We start from the raw sequence: 15,803 nt of genomic DNA, 5'->3' as shown, positions 1-15,803 counted from the left end.
TCAATGACTAAGGACAGTACCCTATTACTACAAGAGGGATCAATTAAATACAGAATATTAAGTGGTATACCCTGATCGTGCCTTAAATAGCTAATCAGAGGCTAACCTTACTAAATGACTATGTATAGGAGAGCTACGTTTTCGCAGATTCCACAACAAACACATAGTCTCATACAATTTATATGTATCTTGCAGACAAATCTGTCCACTTTTGGACACAAGACTAAACTAAAGAATATTGAAGATCTTGGTTTTGCCAGAAAAGACTACAGCCACTCACCAGGTGAGGTAATGATTCATATCCTTGCCCCAGCCTACAAGTATATATGAATATGTATATGTTAAATAGCACTCATATCTCATACCAATTTTGTGTTTTTTGACAGCAGTCATCTGTATTTTACGCATTACTAATTGCGAAAAAGGAAAGATCACCCGAGATCATCCCCAAAGTAACAGTGACTATATAATATCCTCGTAAAGAAGGTTCCGCACTCAAGTAGTGAACGGAAACATGTTGAGAACTAGATCTAGCCATCATCTTGTATTAGATCAGTATAGGTATCAACTTGGATTGAGAAATAGCTGAATAATATACCGATAATTCATTGTAAAGCTCTGAAGTTATATCTGTATATCAACAGAATTTCTGTCATTCAACTACTAGATCTCCATTGTCACTAATACTTTTTTTTTAAAAAAAGTTTGTTGTTTAAAGTTCATGTGATACATACTATGGGCCTCATTACACGGTAGGCGGTGAGCCATGGCGCTATTAGTGCCATGGCTCATGCCGGTAAAATACTGGCACCGCCTTGGCGGAAAGGGGATTTACCGCCCCATTCCAAGGTTGGAGGGGCGGTAAATCCCCCTTCCACCATTGCCCTTCCCCATTCCAATTTCTGCCCCATAGGGCTCTATGGGAATGGGGAAGGCGCTAATTACGGCACCGCAATTTTGCGGTGCCGTAATTAGCTCTGAGGTCCCTTAGCGGGTTGGATTTTAACGCCTGCAAAAAGCAGGCGTTAAATCCCCCAACCCGCAAAGGGACCTCGTAGTAAGGCGGTAAAGATTTACCGGTACCAGTATTTTACCGGTACCGGTAAATCCCTACCGCCATCCGTGTAATGAGGCCCTATATGTGTTAAATTTAATCTGTTTTTTAATACTATGCTATAAATAAATTGATATTTTCTTTAACTCTTGATTAGTCTGGATGAACTGTTGCCAGTTATATCTACCTCCTATTATATATACTCAATCCACTTCCCAAACCAAGGTAGAGATCTCACTATTCCCTATAGTGTGAATTGGGTTTCCCTCAAACTATAAGCTACCACCTCGTCACATCAGGACCTGGCTCAGGACACTTATTATAGCACCCAAGGCTCACTAGACACTGGCTCATACACAGACCCAGAGGACCAAGGGGACACGGGAGACTTGGACCAATATTATGATGACAATGAGGACGTATACATCATCCAGTCCCCAGACCTCACCGACCCACCAGTGGCAGACTCCCCAGTAGACAACCAACTGCAATATAATGACCTGCTCCTAAAGGCTGCAGAACACTTCAAAATAGACACTCAAGAAGCCCAAGTCGACAAGGACTTTGTGGAGGACATCCTTGGGGAAGAAAAATCGGCAACTCAAATTATCCCCCTGTTACAATCGGTCCAGAGACATATTCAACCCTCTCTGCTTACACCCAATTCGACACGGGCAGTCAACACGCGCATCAAAAAGATATTTAGACCGGCCCCCTCAGACCTCTTATACATTACGGGGCAGCTTAAACCTGACTCTCTGGTAGTCACCACCACAAGAAAGAGAGCAGGAACCCCTCTGGCCTCTGCCGAAGCCTCTCTGGACAAGGAGTGTAAATAAATGTACACCCTGGGCAGGAAGGTAGCTTCTTCCGGCAGCCTATCAGACGAGGATAGCTAATAAAACAACACTATTAGCCAGCTACAATTAACACAAATCGGATAACATCGTTCAGCAAATAGACTCAGTCCCAGATCCCCTATAAACTCAGCTTTCACTCACCTGGATGCATCAGACAATATGGGAAGGATTGTGGCAGAAGGCACACTGATCAAGTGCCACGCATGGCTCTGCCAGTCGGGGTTCAAATTAGAGACCCAGGCTACACTCTTAAACAGACAAAGACTGATATGTTTTGGATATTTCTCCTCTGTGAAAGATCGTGAGCTAAAGACTCTAGATAAGTCTCTCGTAACCAGGACTGTCTGGCAGAGGGACTCCCAGGACCCCCCTTTTTAATTTAAACTCTTGAACATGCCTATTGAGCCCAATGCTTTATTTGGCAAAGCAGTTGAGGAAATGCTTAAAAGTGTAAAGGAGGAATATGATACCCTCAAATCCCTAGGACAGCTTACTGACAAACCCTTTGGATAGAGAGAGGGTTCAAACTCTCCCCGGTTTAGAGGAAAGAACTACCAGCGGTCCTCAAACTACAACCAGCGTGGGCAAGGTTTGTCCTGGGGTTCTTCACAAGGGCGGTCCTCCCAACAGGTTTCAAAGTGGCCAAAATAGGTCTAGCAGTAGGGGCAGATCCTCCTCCTCAAGAGGGTGCTCAACCCCTCCCAAGCAATGACCACCCGCTACAGGTTCACTCCCATGCCACTCCAGTAGGAGGTCGTATTTCAAGCTTTAGCCACACATGGGAGGGGATCACTTCAGACAAGTGGGTACTTTCCATCGTGATGGGGGGAGTATTGCATAGAGCTAATCCAAACACCAGCCAACCACCCGTCAAGACAAAGGCAGACTTCACAGGAGGAAGAAGTCAAAGCAATGCTACTGAAGGACGCTATAGAAATTGTCCCGGCAAGCCAGATAAACAAGGGAAATTATTCAATGTACTTCCTTATGCCAAAAAAAGACCTACAAATGTGCCCTGTACTAGACCTGCGCCCTGCGAATACCTATGTCAAGCTACAAAAATTGTGATTTACAACAATACAGGAAGTGGTCCCAACGCTAAGACAGGGGGACTACATGGCAACCTTGGATATGAAAGATGCATACTTTCATATTCAATGTTCCCAGCGCACAGAAGATTTTTGCACTTCAAGATAGTGAACCTGCGCTACCAATTCAAGGTGCTACCCTTCGGCATAGCCTCAGCTGCAAGGGTATTCACCAAGGTACTAGCGGTAGTGGCAGCGCACCTATGCTTTGAATCAATTCCAGTGTACCCTTACCTGGATGACTTGCTGATAACAGGGGATTCCCCCCAAATTTGCAAGCAAAACACCCAGAGAACAATCAATCTTCTATTTCAATTGGGATTCTGAATCAATGAGAAAAAATCCAGTCTCACTCCAAGCAAAACAAAACCGTTCTTAGGAGCTGTCATAAAGACAGAAGAGGGTCTTGTCTTTCTGTCAAACGGAAAAATTGCATAACATACTGCTGCAAATACCACAGTATTTAGCTGGTCGCCAAGTAACCGTACACAAAGCAATGCGTTTCCTCTGGATGATGGCTTCATGAATATATCTGGTTCCACATGCGCCCAATGCAAGAGTGGTTAGTGAAACAGTGGGCTCAGGCAAGCAGTCAGTGGGACGATCTAGTGGTTGTTTGGCTAACCCTATTTCAAGCACTACACTGGTGGACAAAGGAAAATCTGTTAAAGGGAAAACCTTTTCACAACCCAGCAGTGCAAGCAGTTGTCACAACAGATGCATCACTCACTGGGTGGGGAGCCCATTACCATCACCACACAGCGCATGGCCTGTGGACACAGATCATAGCCCAAAATCACATAAACCTTCTGGAACTGCTAGCAGTACTCAAGGCCCTACAAGTTTTCCAAATGCACCTGTCAGGACAGACGTACAAATCCTCAAGGACAGCACCACTGCCATGTTTTACATAAACAAGCAGAGAGGCACACAGTCTCCAAATCTTTCCAGGTGAGCACAAAAAAATTTGGAAATGGGCACTCAAGCGGGGCATGTTCCTAACATTGCAACGTGTTCCGAGGGAACTCAATTCACTGGCAGGCTCCTTAAGCAGAGACCCTCTGCCGGAAGAGCATGAGTGGCAGCTCGACCGAAACATCTTAAACAATGTCTTCTCCCTGTGGGGTTACCCCGTTACCCCCTTTAGACTTGTTCGCCACAAGCGAAAACAGGCAATGCCCAGACTTTGCATCCACGGATCCCCAACAAAGGTCCAAGAAGAACGGCCTGTGGATGAACTGGTCAGGGAAATTTGCCTACGCTTTTCCCCCAACGCCACTACTGAGCAGGTTAGTGAACAAAATGTACCAGAGACAAGTGACACTAATCCTAGTTGCTCCTGTGTGGGCGAAACAACCCTGGTTTCCACATCTGTGCAAACTGGCAATGTGTGATCCAGTAAAACTCCTGTGCCCCTACAACATTCTCACACAGCACAGGGGGACAACGTTCCACCCACACCCTCAGTCTATGAACTTGGAAACTTGGCTCCTGAAGTCTTACAATTTGGCCATTTAAAACTACCTCAAAGGTGTATAGAAATCCTCAAGTAGGCACATAAACCAAACACCAGACACAGTTATTTTAACAAGTGGAAAAGGTTTGTAATATGCTGCCAGTCAAAAAATGTAAACACAATAGAACGTACTCCATCACACATTCTTCATTAGATGCTCCACTTACTTGACTTCGGACTAGTGTTTAACTCCATCAAGGTTCACCTGGCGACTCTATCTGCATGCACCACTTCTCAAAGCAAGGTGCCCTGGTGGAAAGTCCCTGTGATTAAGGCATTTATTGAAGGAGTAAAGCAACTGTACCCCCATTTCAAACCCACCTGCAGGATGGGCCCTAAATGTAGTACATGCAAAGCTCATGGGACACCTCTTTGAGCCTATGCATAAATCCAGCCTTAAACACCTTACATTTAAGACAGCTTTTCTGGTGGCTATCACCTCCTTAATGGTCAGTGAATTCCAAGCTTTGTCAGTGCAAGACCCTTTCATTGTTATACACAAAGACAAGTTGCTACTAAGAACACACCCTAGGTTTTCACCTAAGTTCATATCTAAGTTTTATGTCAACCAGTCCATCAAACTGCCAGCTTTCTTTCAAAACCCTTTAAAGCTCAGCTGAGAAAACACTCCATACACTAGATGTAAACAAATCAAAACTGCCACGAAAAACAGACCAACTGTCTCCATGGCATTTGGTAGGGAAGGTGATCACGTGTCAAAGAACGCCATCTCCTGATGGATAGTGAAGTGCATTCAACTCTGCTACTCTCTATCAAACAAGACTCTTCCTTTCCCAGCAAGAGTTCACTCTACCAGCGGTACAGGAGCCACTTATTTATTGAAACATCCCGCTGGAAACTATTTGCAAAACAGCAACATGGAGCTCTATATATACTTTTACTCACCACTACTGCATTGACACACATTCTAAAGCAGAGTCACAGGTGGGACACACAGTGCTAAAACATCTATTTGCCGCTGTACCGTCTCACAACCCACCACCTTCTCCAGACACTGCTTGCTAATCTATGCATAGCATGTGATCTAAGCAGATCCACAAGCCTCACAAGGGCTACATTACTCACTGTAATTGTATGTTTTTATCTGCTTAAATTCACATGCGACCACCCTTGGAGTAGAAGGTGCATAGATGTTTCTCTAGCTTTATCTACTCTGCTTTTACATCTGTACTCACGCTACACTACATGCTTCCTCATGTCAGAAACAAAACAATCTGAGGGACCTTGACGAGTGAAGGACCATGGGTACAGTAGAAGTCACACTAGGGATAGTATAACAAAAAATTTGATACTCCGCGGCTACCACTAGATGTCGGCCTCTGCATAGCAAGTGGATCTAAGCAGATACAAGCATCAGAAATACGATTACAGTGAGTAATGTATCCCATATGTGCACCAGGACAGCGTTCATTCGGGAGCTGGTTGGTTGGTGGTCATGCTGATGTCCTGGCGTCGTGTGGTCTTAAGACCCTGATTACAGGGTGTATTTGCTTTTGGGCTACACCTTATTTGCAATTGGCTTTTCTTGCTTGAACAATGTGCTGTAAATGTGATGTTTTTATTTTAATGCTGTAGAAATGTGCTTGTATTATATGTGATGAAGATATATTGACTTCGATTGATTACTGTATTGTTCTAAGCTTTTGGTTAAGTTTGGAAATAGCAGAGTAGTTTTCTTTTTTTATACATGATTTTATTGGTTCATAAAACAGACGAGGTAGACACATCAATCATCAGACATCAACAAATCAAGGTTACAGCGCAGGGATACAGTATATTGCGTTATCAAACTATAAGGAGGGACAGGGTCCCCCAGGTGGGGAAGGGGGTCACAGGGTCTCCGGTCCAACTCTCGTGGGCTCTGTGTGTCTAACAACATAGGAGTTACCCATGCTGAGTGTTTATACATTTTCTGTCCATTTCCCCCAGACCTCCAGGGACGCAGAAGTGGTCCATATCATGAACCCATCTGCTAAGGCTCAGCCCATCTGAGGATCCCCACGTGGAGGCTATTAGTCTTTTTCCCAGTCCCAATACCACTGAGAGGAACGTTTCTTCATACTTGGTATACTCCACCTCCCCCCAGATCCTGGGTATCACCATTATTGGATCCTGCGGGGCTGGAGACCCTAAGACCCCAGTGATCTTATGGATGCAACTGTTCCAGAAGTCTTGAATAATGTCACAGTCCCAGATCATATGAAAAAAGGTTCCCTCTGCCCCTCGGCACCGCAGACAGTCCCCATCCTCCATCACCCCTCCATTTCATCATTGAGGCCCTAAAGTGGTAGGCTTGGTGCAATATTTTGAACTGTATTAGACAAAGTTTGGTGTCTATGCCGTTCTCTCGTGGGAACATTAGCGCCTCAACCCATTCTTCGGATTCTAGTGGGCCCACAACCCTCTCCAATTTCTCTCGGAACCTGGAGAGTTCCAGAGCCCCAAAAGTGGTTATCACCTGGTAGAGTGTTGATGTGACCTTTGCCAGGATCCCGACCTGGAGAATGATCGCCTCTAGGGGAGAGCACTTTGGGATATCGGCCAAGACTGGGAATTGAGCATGAATAGCGTGTGTGAGCTGTAAGTATCTGTACCGCTCCCCTGTGAATAATGCAAACCTATCATGCATATCACTAAATGATAATAGGTGCCCGTCTCGCATCACATGTGCCAGGGTCCATAACCCCAGTTCCTCTCACCTGAAAAAGTGCCCCATTTTCATAACTTCCGGGATATGCATGTTTTTCCATAGGGGTTGATCCAGCGTGGGTATCCCTTCCCAACCCAAATGGTGGATAGCTACTTCCCAGACTTTGAGTATCTGTCGTGTCATTCCGAACATGTCAGACGCATCTCTTTCCGTCCCATACAATGCTCGGAGGGGTGTGATCGCCCCCATACTTCTAATCACTCACCCTGTGTGTGGGAGCCCTGGATTCCCGTAAAGCCAGTCATTTACCACTCCCAACTGTGCGGCCCAGTAGTAAGCCCAGAGGCACGATAGACCTTTTCCCCCTTCCCGAACGGAGCGCTGTAGTGTTTTTAATGTTATGCAGGGCTGTTTCCCTCCCCAAAGGAGTCCCCGAAGGGTGACCTCTAAGGATGCAAAGGTCGTGTGGGGGATGTAAAGGGCGGCGTTCTGAAGGACATACAAGAATCTAGGAAGAGAGAGCATTTTAACGAGGGCTGCTTTGCCCATTAACGCCATTGGGAGGTATTGCCAGTGGGTGACGTCTACTTCAAATCTTTCCACCACCTGTTGCAGATGAAACAAATGAAGACCTCAAGGTTGGGGCTCACGGCGATACCTAGATAGACAAAGCTCCGGATAGAAACCGAGTAGAAGCATCGCCGCAGGATTGCATCGACCGCACCCCACCCTGAAGAGCATATTCGGTGAGGATATTCGTCACCACCGGCAAGGAGATCCTGGGGTTGCTCATGTAGATGGGAAGGTCATCCGTGTAGAGTGAGACCCGGTCTTCCCCTCCCAACGGCCACACAAAACCAGACCAGTCCATAGACGACCTGAGCCTAATTGTGAGCGGTTCTATGGCCAGTGTGAAAAGCAGAAGGGAAAAGGGGCAGCCCTGCCTGGTACCCCACCCCAGTTTGAAAACCCTGGAGGAGGTCCCATTAACCCGTACCACTGCTTCGGGGGAGTCATACAGCATCTTGACCCATGCCATGTAGTTGGCTCTGAATCCCATGCGGTCCATGATGGCCCATAGGGCCGTCCACCCCACCAATTAGAAAGCTTTTTCGAAATCCACCGCCAATAGTGCAAGTGGGTCTTTTATCGCTGTAGACTGGTTGATCGCAAACTGCACCCTACATAGATTCACCTGAGTGGATCTGGATGGCATAATTCTGCATTGGTCCGGATGAACCAGGGAGTGTATAGCCCCGAGCAATCTATTGGCTAAGACTCAGTCGAGAACCTTGGCTTCCCCATTTATAAGTGAGATAGGCCTGTAGGAGGCGCAAAGCTCAGGTGGTTTCCCGGATTTGGGGATCACTACGATGGCTGCCTGCCTGAGATCTCGAAGGAGCCTCCCTTCTTCTCCGGAGCGCACCAGCATACGGTGCATATGGCCTATTCTCCATGTTTCCACTGGGAACCCATTTGGTCCCAGATATTTCTCCGTTTGGAGTTGGGACAGGGCCGCAGCTACCTTCTCCTCCGTGATCTCTTCCTCTAGTTTGCCTATCTGGTGTTCTGATAGCCTGGGGATTGCGACCGACTCCAGAAAGTGTGAGCCCTCATTTCCTTGCAATGCCTGCTGGGAGGAGTAGAGATGCTCGTAGAAGGTGGCAAATGCCTCTGTAATCTCACCATCCTCAGTGAGTAATTCCCCCTTGGGCCCCCATATGGCACGTACCCGATCTCGTCTTTCCAGCCACGCGAGTGTCTTCCCAGCCTTATCCCTGGTTTCATATATCTAGTTACGCATGGCCCAGTGGGTGGTTTTAGCATTGTCTAGTGCCAGGTTCCTCAGGGCCTCCTGGGCCGTAACCAGCGCGTCCTTTGAAGCAACGGTCCCCGCTGCCAAGAACTCCTCTTCTGCCCTGGCTGCACTCTCGTCCGCTATTTCCCAGGCTTGTAGCCTGCAGTGGGCCGATACCAGAGAAAGGGCCTCCCCCGAAGCACTGCCTTATAGCCCTCCCATAGTGTAACTGGGCTGTCGACTGACCCTTCATTTAGAGAGAAATAGTCCTACGTTTTTTGGGTGAGTCCCTCCATTACTAACGGTACCCCAAGATAGTATGCATTGAGACGCCAGTTGGAATTGGATGTTATTCTCCATGTTTTATTGTCATGATCAGAGAGGAGTGGTCCGGAATGCCTCAGCCGAGATACATGGCCGTCAGCAGCCTATGGCCCTCATTACAAGTCAGGCGTTAAGGGTTTAACGGCGCCCTCAGCGCCGTTAACCCTTAACGCCTGATTCACACTTTAACGCCTGCTTTTTGCAGGCGTTAAAGTCCAAGGCGCTAAGCGACCTTGGTGCTAATTACGGCACCGTAATTTACGGTGCCGTAATTAGCGCCTTCCCCATCCCCATTATGCCATATGGGGCAAAAATGGGGAAGGGCAAATGGTGAATGGGGAATTACCGCCCCACTCACCTTGGAATGGGGCGGTAATTCCGCCATCCACCATGGCGGACTCCGGCATGGACCATGGTGCTAATAGCACCATGGTCCACCGCCTGACTTGTAATGAGGGCCTATGTGTCATGTCGCGGAGCAGGACATTTCGGCGCGGCCGGTTCGGCGCGGGCCGATTTTGCGCGGCCTCCCATCAAGGCCACAAGGTTGGGTAAAGCATGAAAAAGTGTCGCAAATGTCGCAGAAATGCAACCTTTCATTTTAAAAAAGAAGCAACTAGCATTGCATTTCGGTCATCTTTCTGTACACGTGTACACGTCTGTGGAAGATGTGCAAACATATGTCAGAAATGCTTGTGAATATGAGAAAGCGGCCGAGAAAAGCAGGGGCGCACCACTTTTCCATGGAGCTTATGAGGGGACTCTGGATACCCCCCACCACCAATATTTATGTTTTTAATAAAGGGTCCAAACAGTGTATTTTACAGCACATTGTCCAAGGAAATGGGGAAAAGCCATAACTTGTAGTGTTACCGAATCTCAGCAACAGTCACACCACCTGCTGAGCTACCTTTCCAGCTTGGCGCCTCGCCTGGCAGCTACCTTTCCAGCTTTGCACCTCACGGCTGACAGCTTAAGTTCCACAGATTTCAGCGTCGAGGGCCAGATTTGCAAAGCGTTTTGCAATGGGATTGCGCCATTGAAAAATGCTTTTCTAAATTAGGCCCTCTTGTCAATTCCCTGACACTATCACGGTGCCACCGAGAGTGCACCTTCTGTAGCTTAACAAAGTGTGGTGTTAAATCGCCAGCAACGCTGAGCACTGGCTCATTTGGGAATATATGGCCAGGAACCAGAAACTGTAAACTTCTCTTTAAGAGCAAGCGCCAAAACATCCCAGCGCCAAAACATCCCGTCGCCGAACTGGCCGAACCGAATCGGCTGCGGCGAATGGGCCGCGCCGAACCGGCGGCGCCAAAACGGGGTGTACCGGTCATGTCGCGTGGGATAAAGAAGTAATCTATGCACGATAGGGACTTGTGTGCGACGGAAAAGAAGGAAAACCCCGGGTCTGTAGGGTGTAGAGTTTGCTACACATCCACCCACCCAAGTGCCTTTGCAAAGGAGTTTAGTGTGGTCGGGATTCCTAGTGCCCATGTGTGTTCTATCTCCAACGACATCCATCACCTCATTGAAATCCCTGCCCAGCACCCAGTAGTCTGCTTGTTTGTCCAGCATTACTGCTTGGAGATCTGTCAGGAGATCAAGTGTGAGCGGGCGGGGGACGGGTGCATACGCTGTTACTATCCCCCAGGAGTTGCCTCCTATATCCCCAGTTACCACCACAATTCGCCCCCTCTTGTCCCCCACACTCCTCCCAGCTGTAATGGGACCCTTTTCTGTATAAGGATCATTGTTCCTGGGGACCCACTAGAGAATCTGGCATGAAAGGCTGTCGCGTAATTCGATCGCAGAAAAAATTTACATTTCGTACCCATAAGATGTGTCTCGGTGAGCAGTACAATATCGGTTGAGTGCCTATTCAGGAATTGAAGCACCAGCCTGCGTTTGATACTGGAGCCCAGCCCATTGACGTTCCATGTGAGCAGGGTTAGTTAACGTTCATGTACCATTGGCGTCATGGGGAGTGTTTGCCCAGTACATGCAGGATTTTCCCCCCTCAGTTGTAGATGTCCTAGCGGTCCATCTAGTGGTGTGCATTACATAGCCCAGTCCGTCCTGCGGACTCACATGTTTTTCCCCCTGTGTGTGCACCCCACCCCCCACTTCCTCCACTGCTGCAGCTGTATGACCATCAAGCATAGACCATGTCACTGTGACCATTAGAACAGAATGATAAGAAAAAACAACCACCACAATAACCCCCGTTTCCTGAACCGCTGCCCTCTTCTCTGACAGTTTTTAAGCGGATCGAGTACTGTTTCCGGGTCTCCCTAATTGAGGCACAGCAGGACTTTGATTGTCTTACTTTGTGGCATTGTGCCAAGCCAACAGTCCCTGCAACCCTCCCCGTACTCCCCCACACCCCCCAACCAGAAGCACTTGTAGCCTGAACTGTGCGTCAACCTGACGTGAAACAACAAAACTGAACATTGATGGGTTACAACCCCGAATCAGGTCCCCATGTATTCTTGATCTATTATGGAAGCCTGAATGTCAGTGCTGGTAGTCATCCAACTGTGGCTGGGGGCGGTCGCTTCCTAGTTTCCCCCATGCTGGCCCTCTTGGTAATCGCCTCTGGGATCCATTGAGGATTTGGGCTTCCAACCACTCCCATGCTTCTTTAGGTGAGTAAAACAAATGGGTTAAATGGACAAGGACTGTAGCTTCTTTTTTACTGAGTCAAAGGACTGTTGGGCATTTTGTACTTCCCTAGTATAGTCCGGGTAGAAGCCAATGCGGTAGCCATTGTAGGTGATGGGGCCAGTGGCTCGGGCCATTTGGGGTATAGCATCCCTATCCCGAAAGTTCAAAAGTCTGGCAATTATTGTGCATGGCGGCGCCCCAGGGACTGGGCTCCCCGTCCGGAGTCTGTGTGCCCTCTCTACCGAGAATAACCTGAGAGTTTCTTGGGGGCAAAAACTTTGTGGAGCCATCGCTCGAGGAAGAGCTTGACACTGGGTCCTTCTTCTCTCTCCGGGACCCCAAGGATACCTATGTTATTGCGGCGGGCCCGCCCCTCGTTGTCCTCTGCTCTATTCTCAAGTTGGTTCACCTTTTGGGTGATTGTGGCCAGCTGCTTTTCCATCTGTTTAACAGTGTCTTCTGTGGTCGATATCCGTGGTTCCGTCTCCCCCACTCTCAAGGGCAGGTTGTGGAGCTCTTGCCTGGAGACCTCAGTGGAAAGGCCCCCAATCTTCTCTTCCAGAGATGTTCTTGACCCTCTGATTGCTTTCATGATGTCATTGAGGGCAATGGGTTGGTTCCGCAGCTCCTCACCTCCATCTGGGGTCTCCTGGGCCTGGACCGTGGACCTCTGGGAGGCTCCCACCGTGAAGAGGTCCATTTTGCTTTGCAGGGTCTGTCGCTTGGCTTTGTCCTTCACCATCATGCGTACCCGACTACAGTTGCCAGTGGGGCCCCTGTCAGGCAGCCGGTCGAGCCCTTAGTATAACCCCCAGAGCGGTGAGGACTGTGACACTAGTTGGCTTCTACTGTTAAAAGGGTGACCCCTGGCAGGCACTCTGGCTGAACGCCACTGGGTGGCTCCCTCAGCTTGTGGGGTGTTTTGGGTGTTGTGTCTCTGTCTTGTGGTGCCGTGGCCCTGCCAGGCAAACGTACTGCTTGCTTGATGCCCTTACAGGAGCAGGACTGTCTGGCGCCTATCCAGATTTCTAGGCAAGATCACCCCAGGCCTTCGCAGTGCCTCGACCCCACAACGTTGTCCCAGCGTGTACCAGGAGCCTGCCCCGTCATGCAGTGTTCCATTGCTGGCCCGCTGCTTTGTTGGGTGTCAATGGGGTCCAGTAGCATCTCGTATTGCGACGAGGCACCTTACTGTCCTTCCAGGATATATGTGGCCCCCACAGATATTCTCGCACTGCACCATCAGATGCCCCTTTTCACCTCTTTTGCAGTGTCCTTCCAGGTATGCAGGTGTGTTGGGGAGCTTGTATCAGCCCCCATGGTTGGCAAGCACTCAGCAGCAGCACCTTCACTGTTCAGCGCACCATTGGCAGAGATGGGGTTGCTCTCCGGTTCTCTTTTATCCGGAGCGCATGTAAAAGGCTTCGTGTTGCTCCATGGGGCAAGGCCCAGCGTCAGGATTGCGGCCGACTCCTTGGGGTGGAGAGAGTCATGCGTGGGGTACTGCGCTTCCCCCACTATGGTAATCAAGCATTCATCTCCGGGGCCCGTAGAGGGGGCCACCCGTTCTACTGCCCCAGTCAGAGGGGGGTGACAGGTCCCAGCCGCCTGCCTCAGCAAGTGTCCCAGGCAGCCGCAGGTGTTGTCCTTACCACCGTGCCCCTGCCACACCCCCTCCGAGGAGCTTCCGCGGCAGTGCACTGGTCCAGGTGCTGGTTTCGCTTGCACCGCGGGCCGCCGGCAGATGCACGGAGCTTAAATGGCACTGCATCTCTGACCCGCCGACTCAGTCTGATGCTGTGAGATAGGCTTCCTGACACTGATTCGTGTCGGGAAGGGAAGGCAGCATGATGTAGCCCCACAGTTCTGCCGCTGAGGTGTATGTCCTGGAGAGATTAAATATTGTGGGGCACCAGGATAATGTAGGAGAATGTAGGCAGCTACCGGGAGCAAGAAGGTCTATGTCCGCATGGGCACTTTGCGCATGCACAGTCCAGCAGAATATGTGTTGAAATGCTTTTTACAGTATTACTTCGAATTGCGATTCAAATTGAGCAGAAGCTTTAGGATTGGACAGGGATTTTGTGTCACTTTTAATAGAAATCTGATTGAGCCCATGCTGGGCTGGACTGGACTCTCAGTTAAAAAGCGCATATGTTTTGAAACCCGATGTTTGGGACATTGTAGATTGATACAAGTACAGGCATATGTCTTGTTATCCTCAACCAAATGTGATTGACTTTATGTGCACATACAGAGAATTTTGGAGGATCGTTTGATGACAACAAATATGTGTTGGAACAGTATGTTTATTGGTTAGTGAACAGATAACTCAATAAGGTTTTGATATGTAAATAAAACTCCTTTTTAACAACGTGAGCATTTGTGACTCTGATACGTTGATGAGGTGACATGCTAACTAACCGCCAAGTGTTACGTGATGCAGATGATGCTTCTCTCCCTTTCTGTCCCTCTAACAAGCTGTTGTATGCATTAGATACAGCATTGTGGATAGGTGTGCAGAGCCCGTGAGCTCATGAGTAAGTTGCTAGGTTGGTAAATTGTCAGTGTTGGCAGAACACTGTTACAAGCAGAAAGGCTTGATAAGTATAACTGCAACTGTAACAAGTGAGACATGAGGTTGGGTGATGGTACACCTCTAAGCCAATGTAAAAGAAATGTAAATTGTAGCAAGAGCACATACAGGATTCAACCAAGGCGAGCGAAGACGTTCTCTGGTTTCTAATTCAGTGTCTGATAGCTTCACTGGTTTATAGTCATAATGTCGAAAAAAAAATGTCGACAGACAAAAATGTCGAAAAAAAATGTCGAAAATAATAATGTCGACATCCTATACTTATAATGTAAAAAGTCATTTTTTCGAAAAAAAAATGTCGACATTTTTTTTTTGACATTATGACTATAAACCCTTAAAACTATCAACACCTCACCCAACACCCCCCTGCCACCCCCCCCACACTCCCCAACCACCCTTTCACCCCTCATACTCAACACATACCAATTATTTATTTATTTATTTATTTATTTATTTATTCAATAATTAAATAAATAAAAATTGTATTTACTATGGGGGGGTCCCCCCCCAACCCCCCCTCACCCAACACCCCCCTGCCGCCCCCCCACACCCCCCCAACCACCCTTTCACCCCTCATACTCAACACATACCAATTATTTATTTATTTATTTATTTATTTATTTATTCAATAATTAAATAAATAAAAATTGTATTTACTATGGGGGGGTCCCCCCCAACCCCCCCTCACCCAACACCCCCCTGCCACCCCCCCACACCCCCCCAACCACCCCTCATACTCAACACATCATATATATATATTTATTTATTTATTTATGCATACACTAAATTAATGTCGAAAAAATATCGAATAATGTCGACATTTTTGTTTGTCGACATTATTGTTTTTCGACATTAATTTGTCGACATTTTGACTGTCGACATTATTGATGTCGACATTATGACTGCACACCAGCTTTCACTGTCGCATTCCAGAGTGCTAGGATTTACTTTCAGCTGGGAAAGTCCCCTTAAATTCAGAGCTCAGGCTGACTGGAGTGATCCCGAACAGCGACTTGCGACATTAGTAGCTCTCTTAATTCTCTCCATCTATATGCCAGGTCAGTTGTGTCCTTATTTTCTAGGACTTGTGGTTTTGTTAAAAGATGAAGGTAATAAGACTAAATATTGTATCTTTAAGTAGTAAAATGCCAGATCATAGTTTGGAGGACATTTTCCTAAAGTTGGAGGTGACCTTATTGTGGAACATTTGGGCTGCATTAGAGCACCAT

General features: G+C 47.8%; 1 protein-coding gene across 1 annotated transcript in view; it reads left to right on the top strand.

The window, feature by feature from the left end:
- Positions 1-15,803, top strand: part of ASCC1 (activating signal cointegrator 1 complex subunit 1) — an 857,123-nt gene that overhangs the window by 437,260 nt on the left and 404,060 nt on the right. The window lies entirely within an intron of this gene.

The sequence above is a fragment of the Ambystoma mexicanum genome, chromosome 8 (genome assembly GCF_040938575.1).
Source record: "Ambystoma mexicanum isolate Mex_15411 chromosome 8, UKY_AmexF1_1, whole genome shotgun sequence".
NCBI lineage: Eukaryota > Metazoa > Chordata > Amphibia > Caudata > Ambystomatidae > Ambystoma > Ambystoma mexicanum.
The sequence above is the reverse complement of the archived record's forward strand: the minus strand, read 5'-3'. Positions and strand labels throughout refer to the sequence as shown.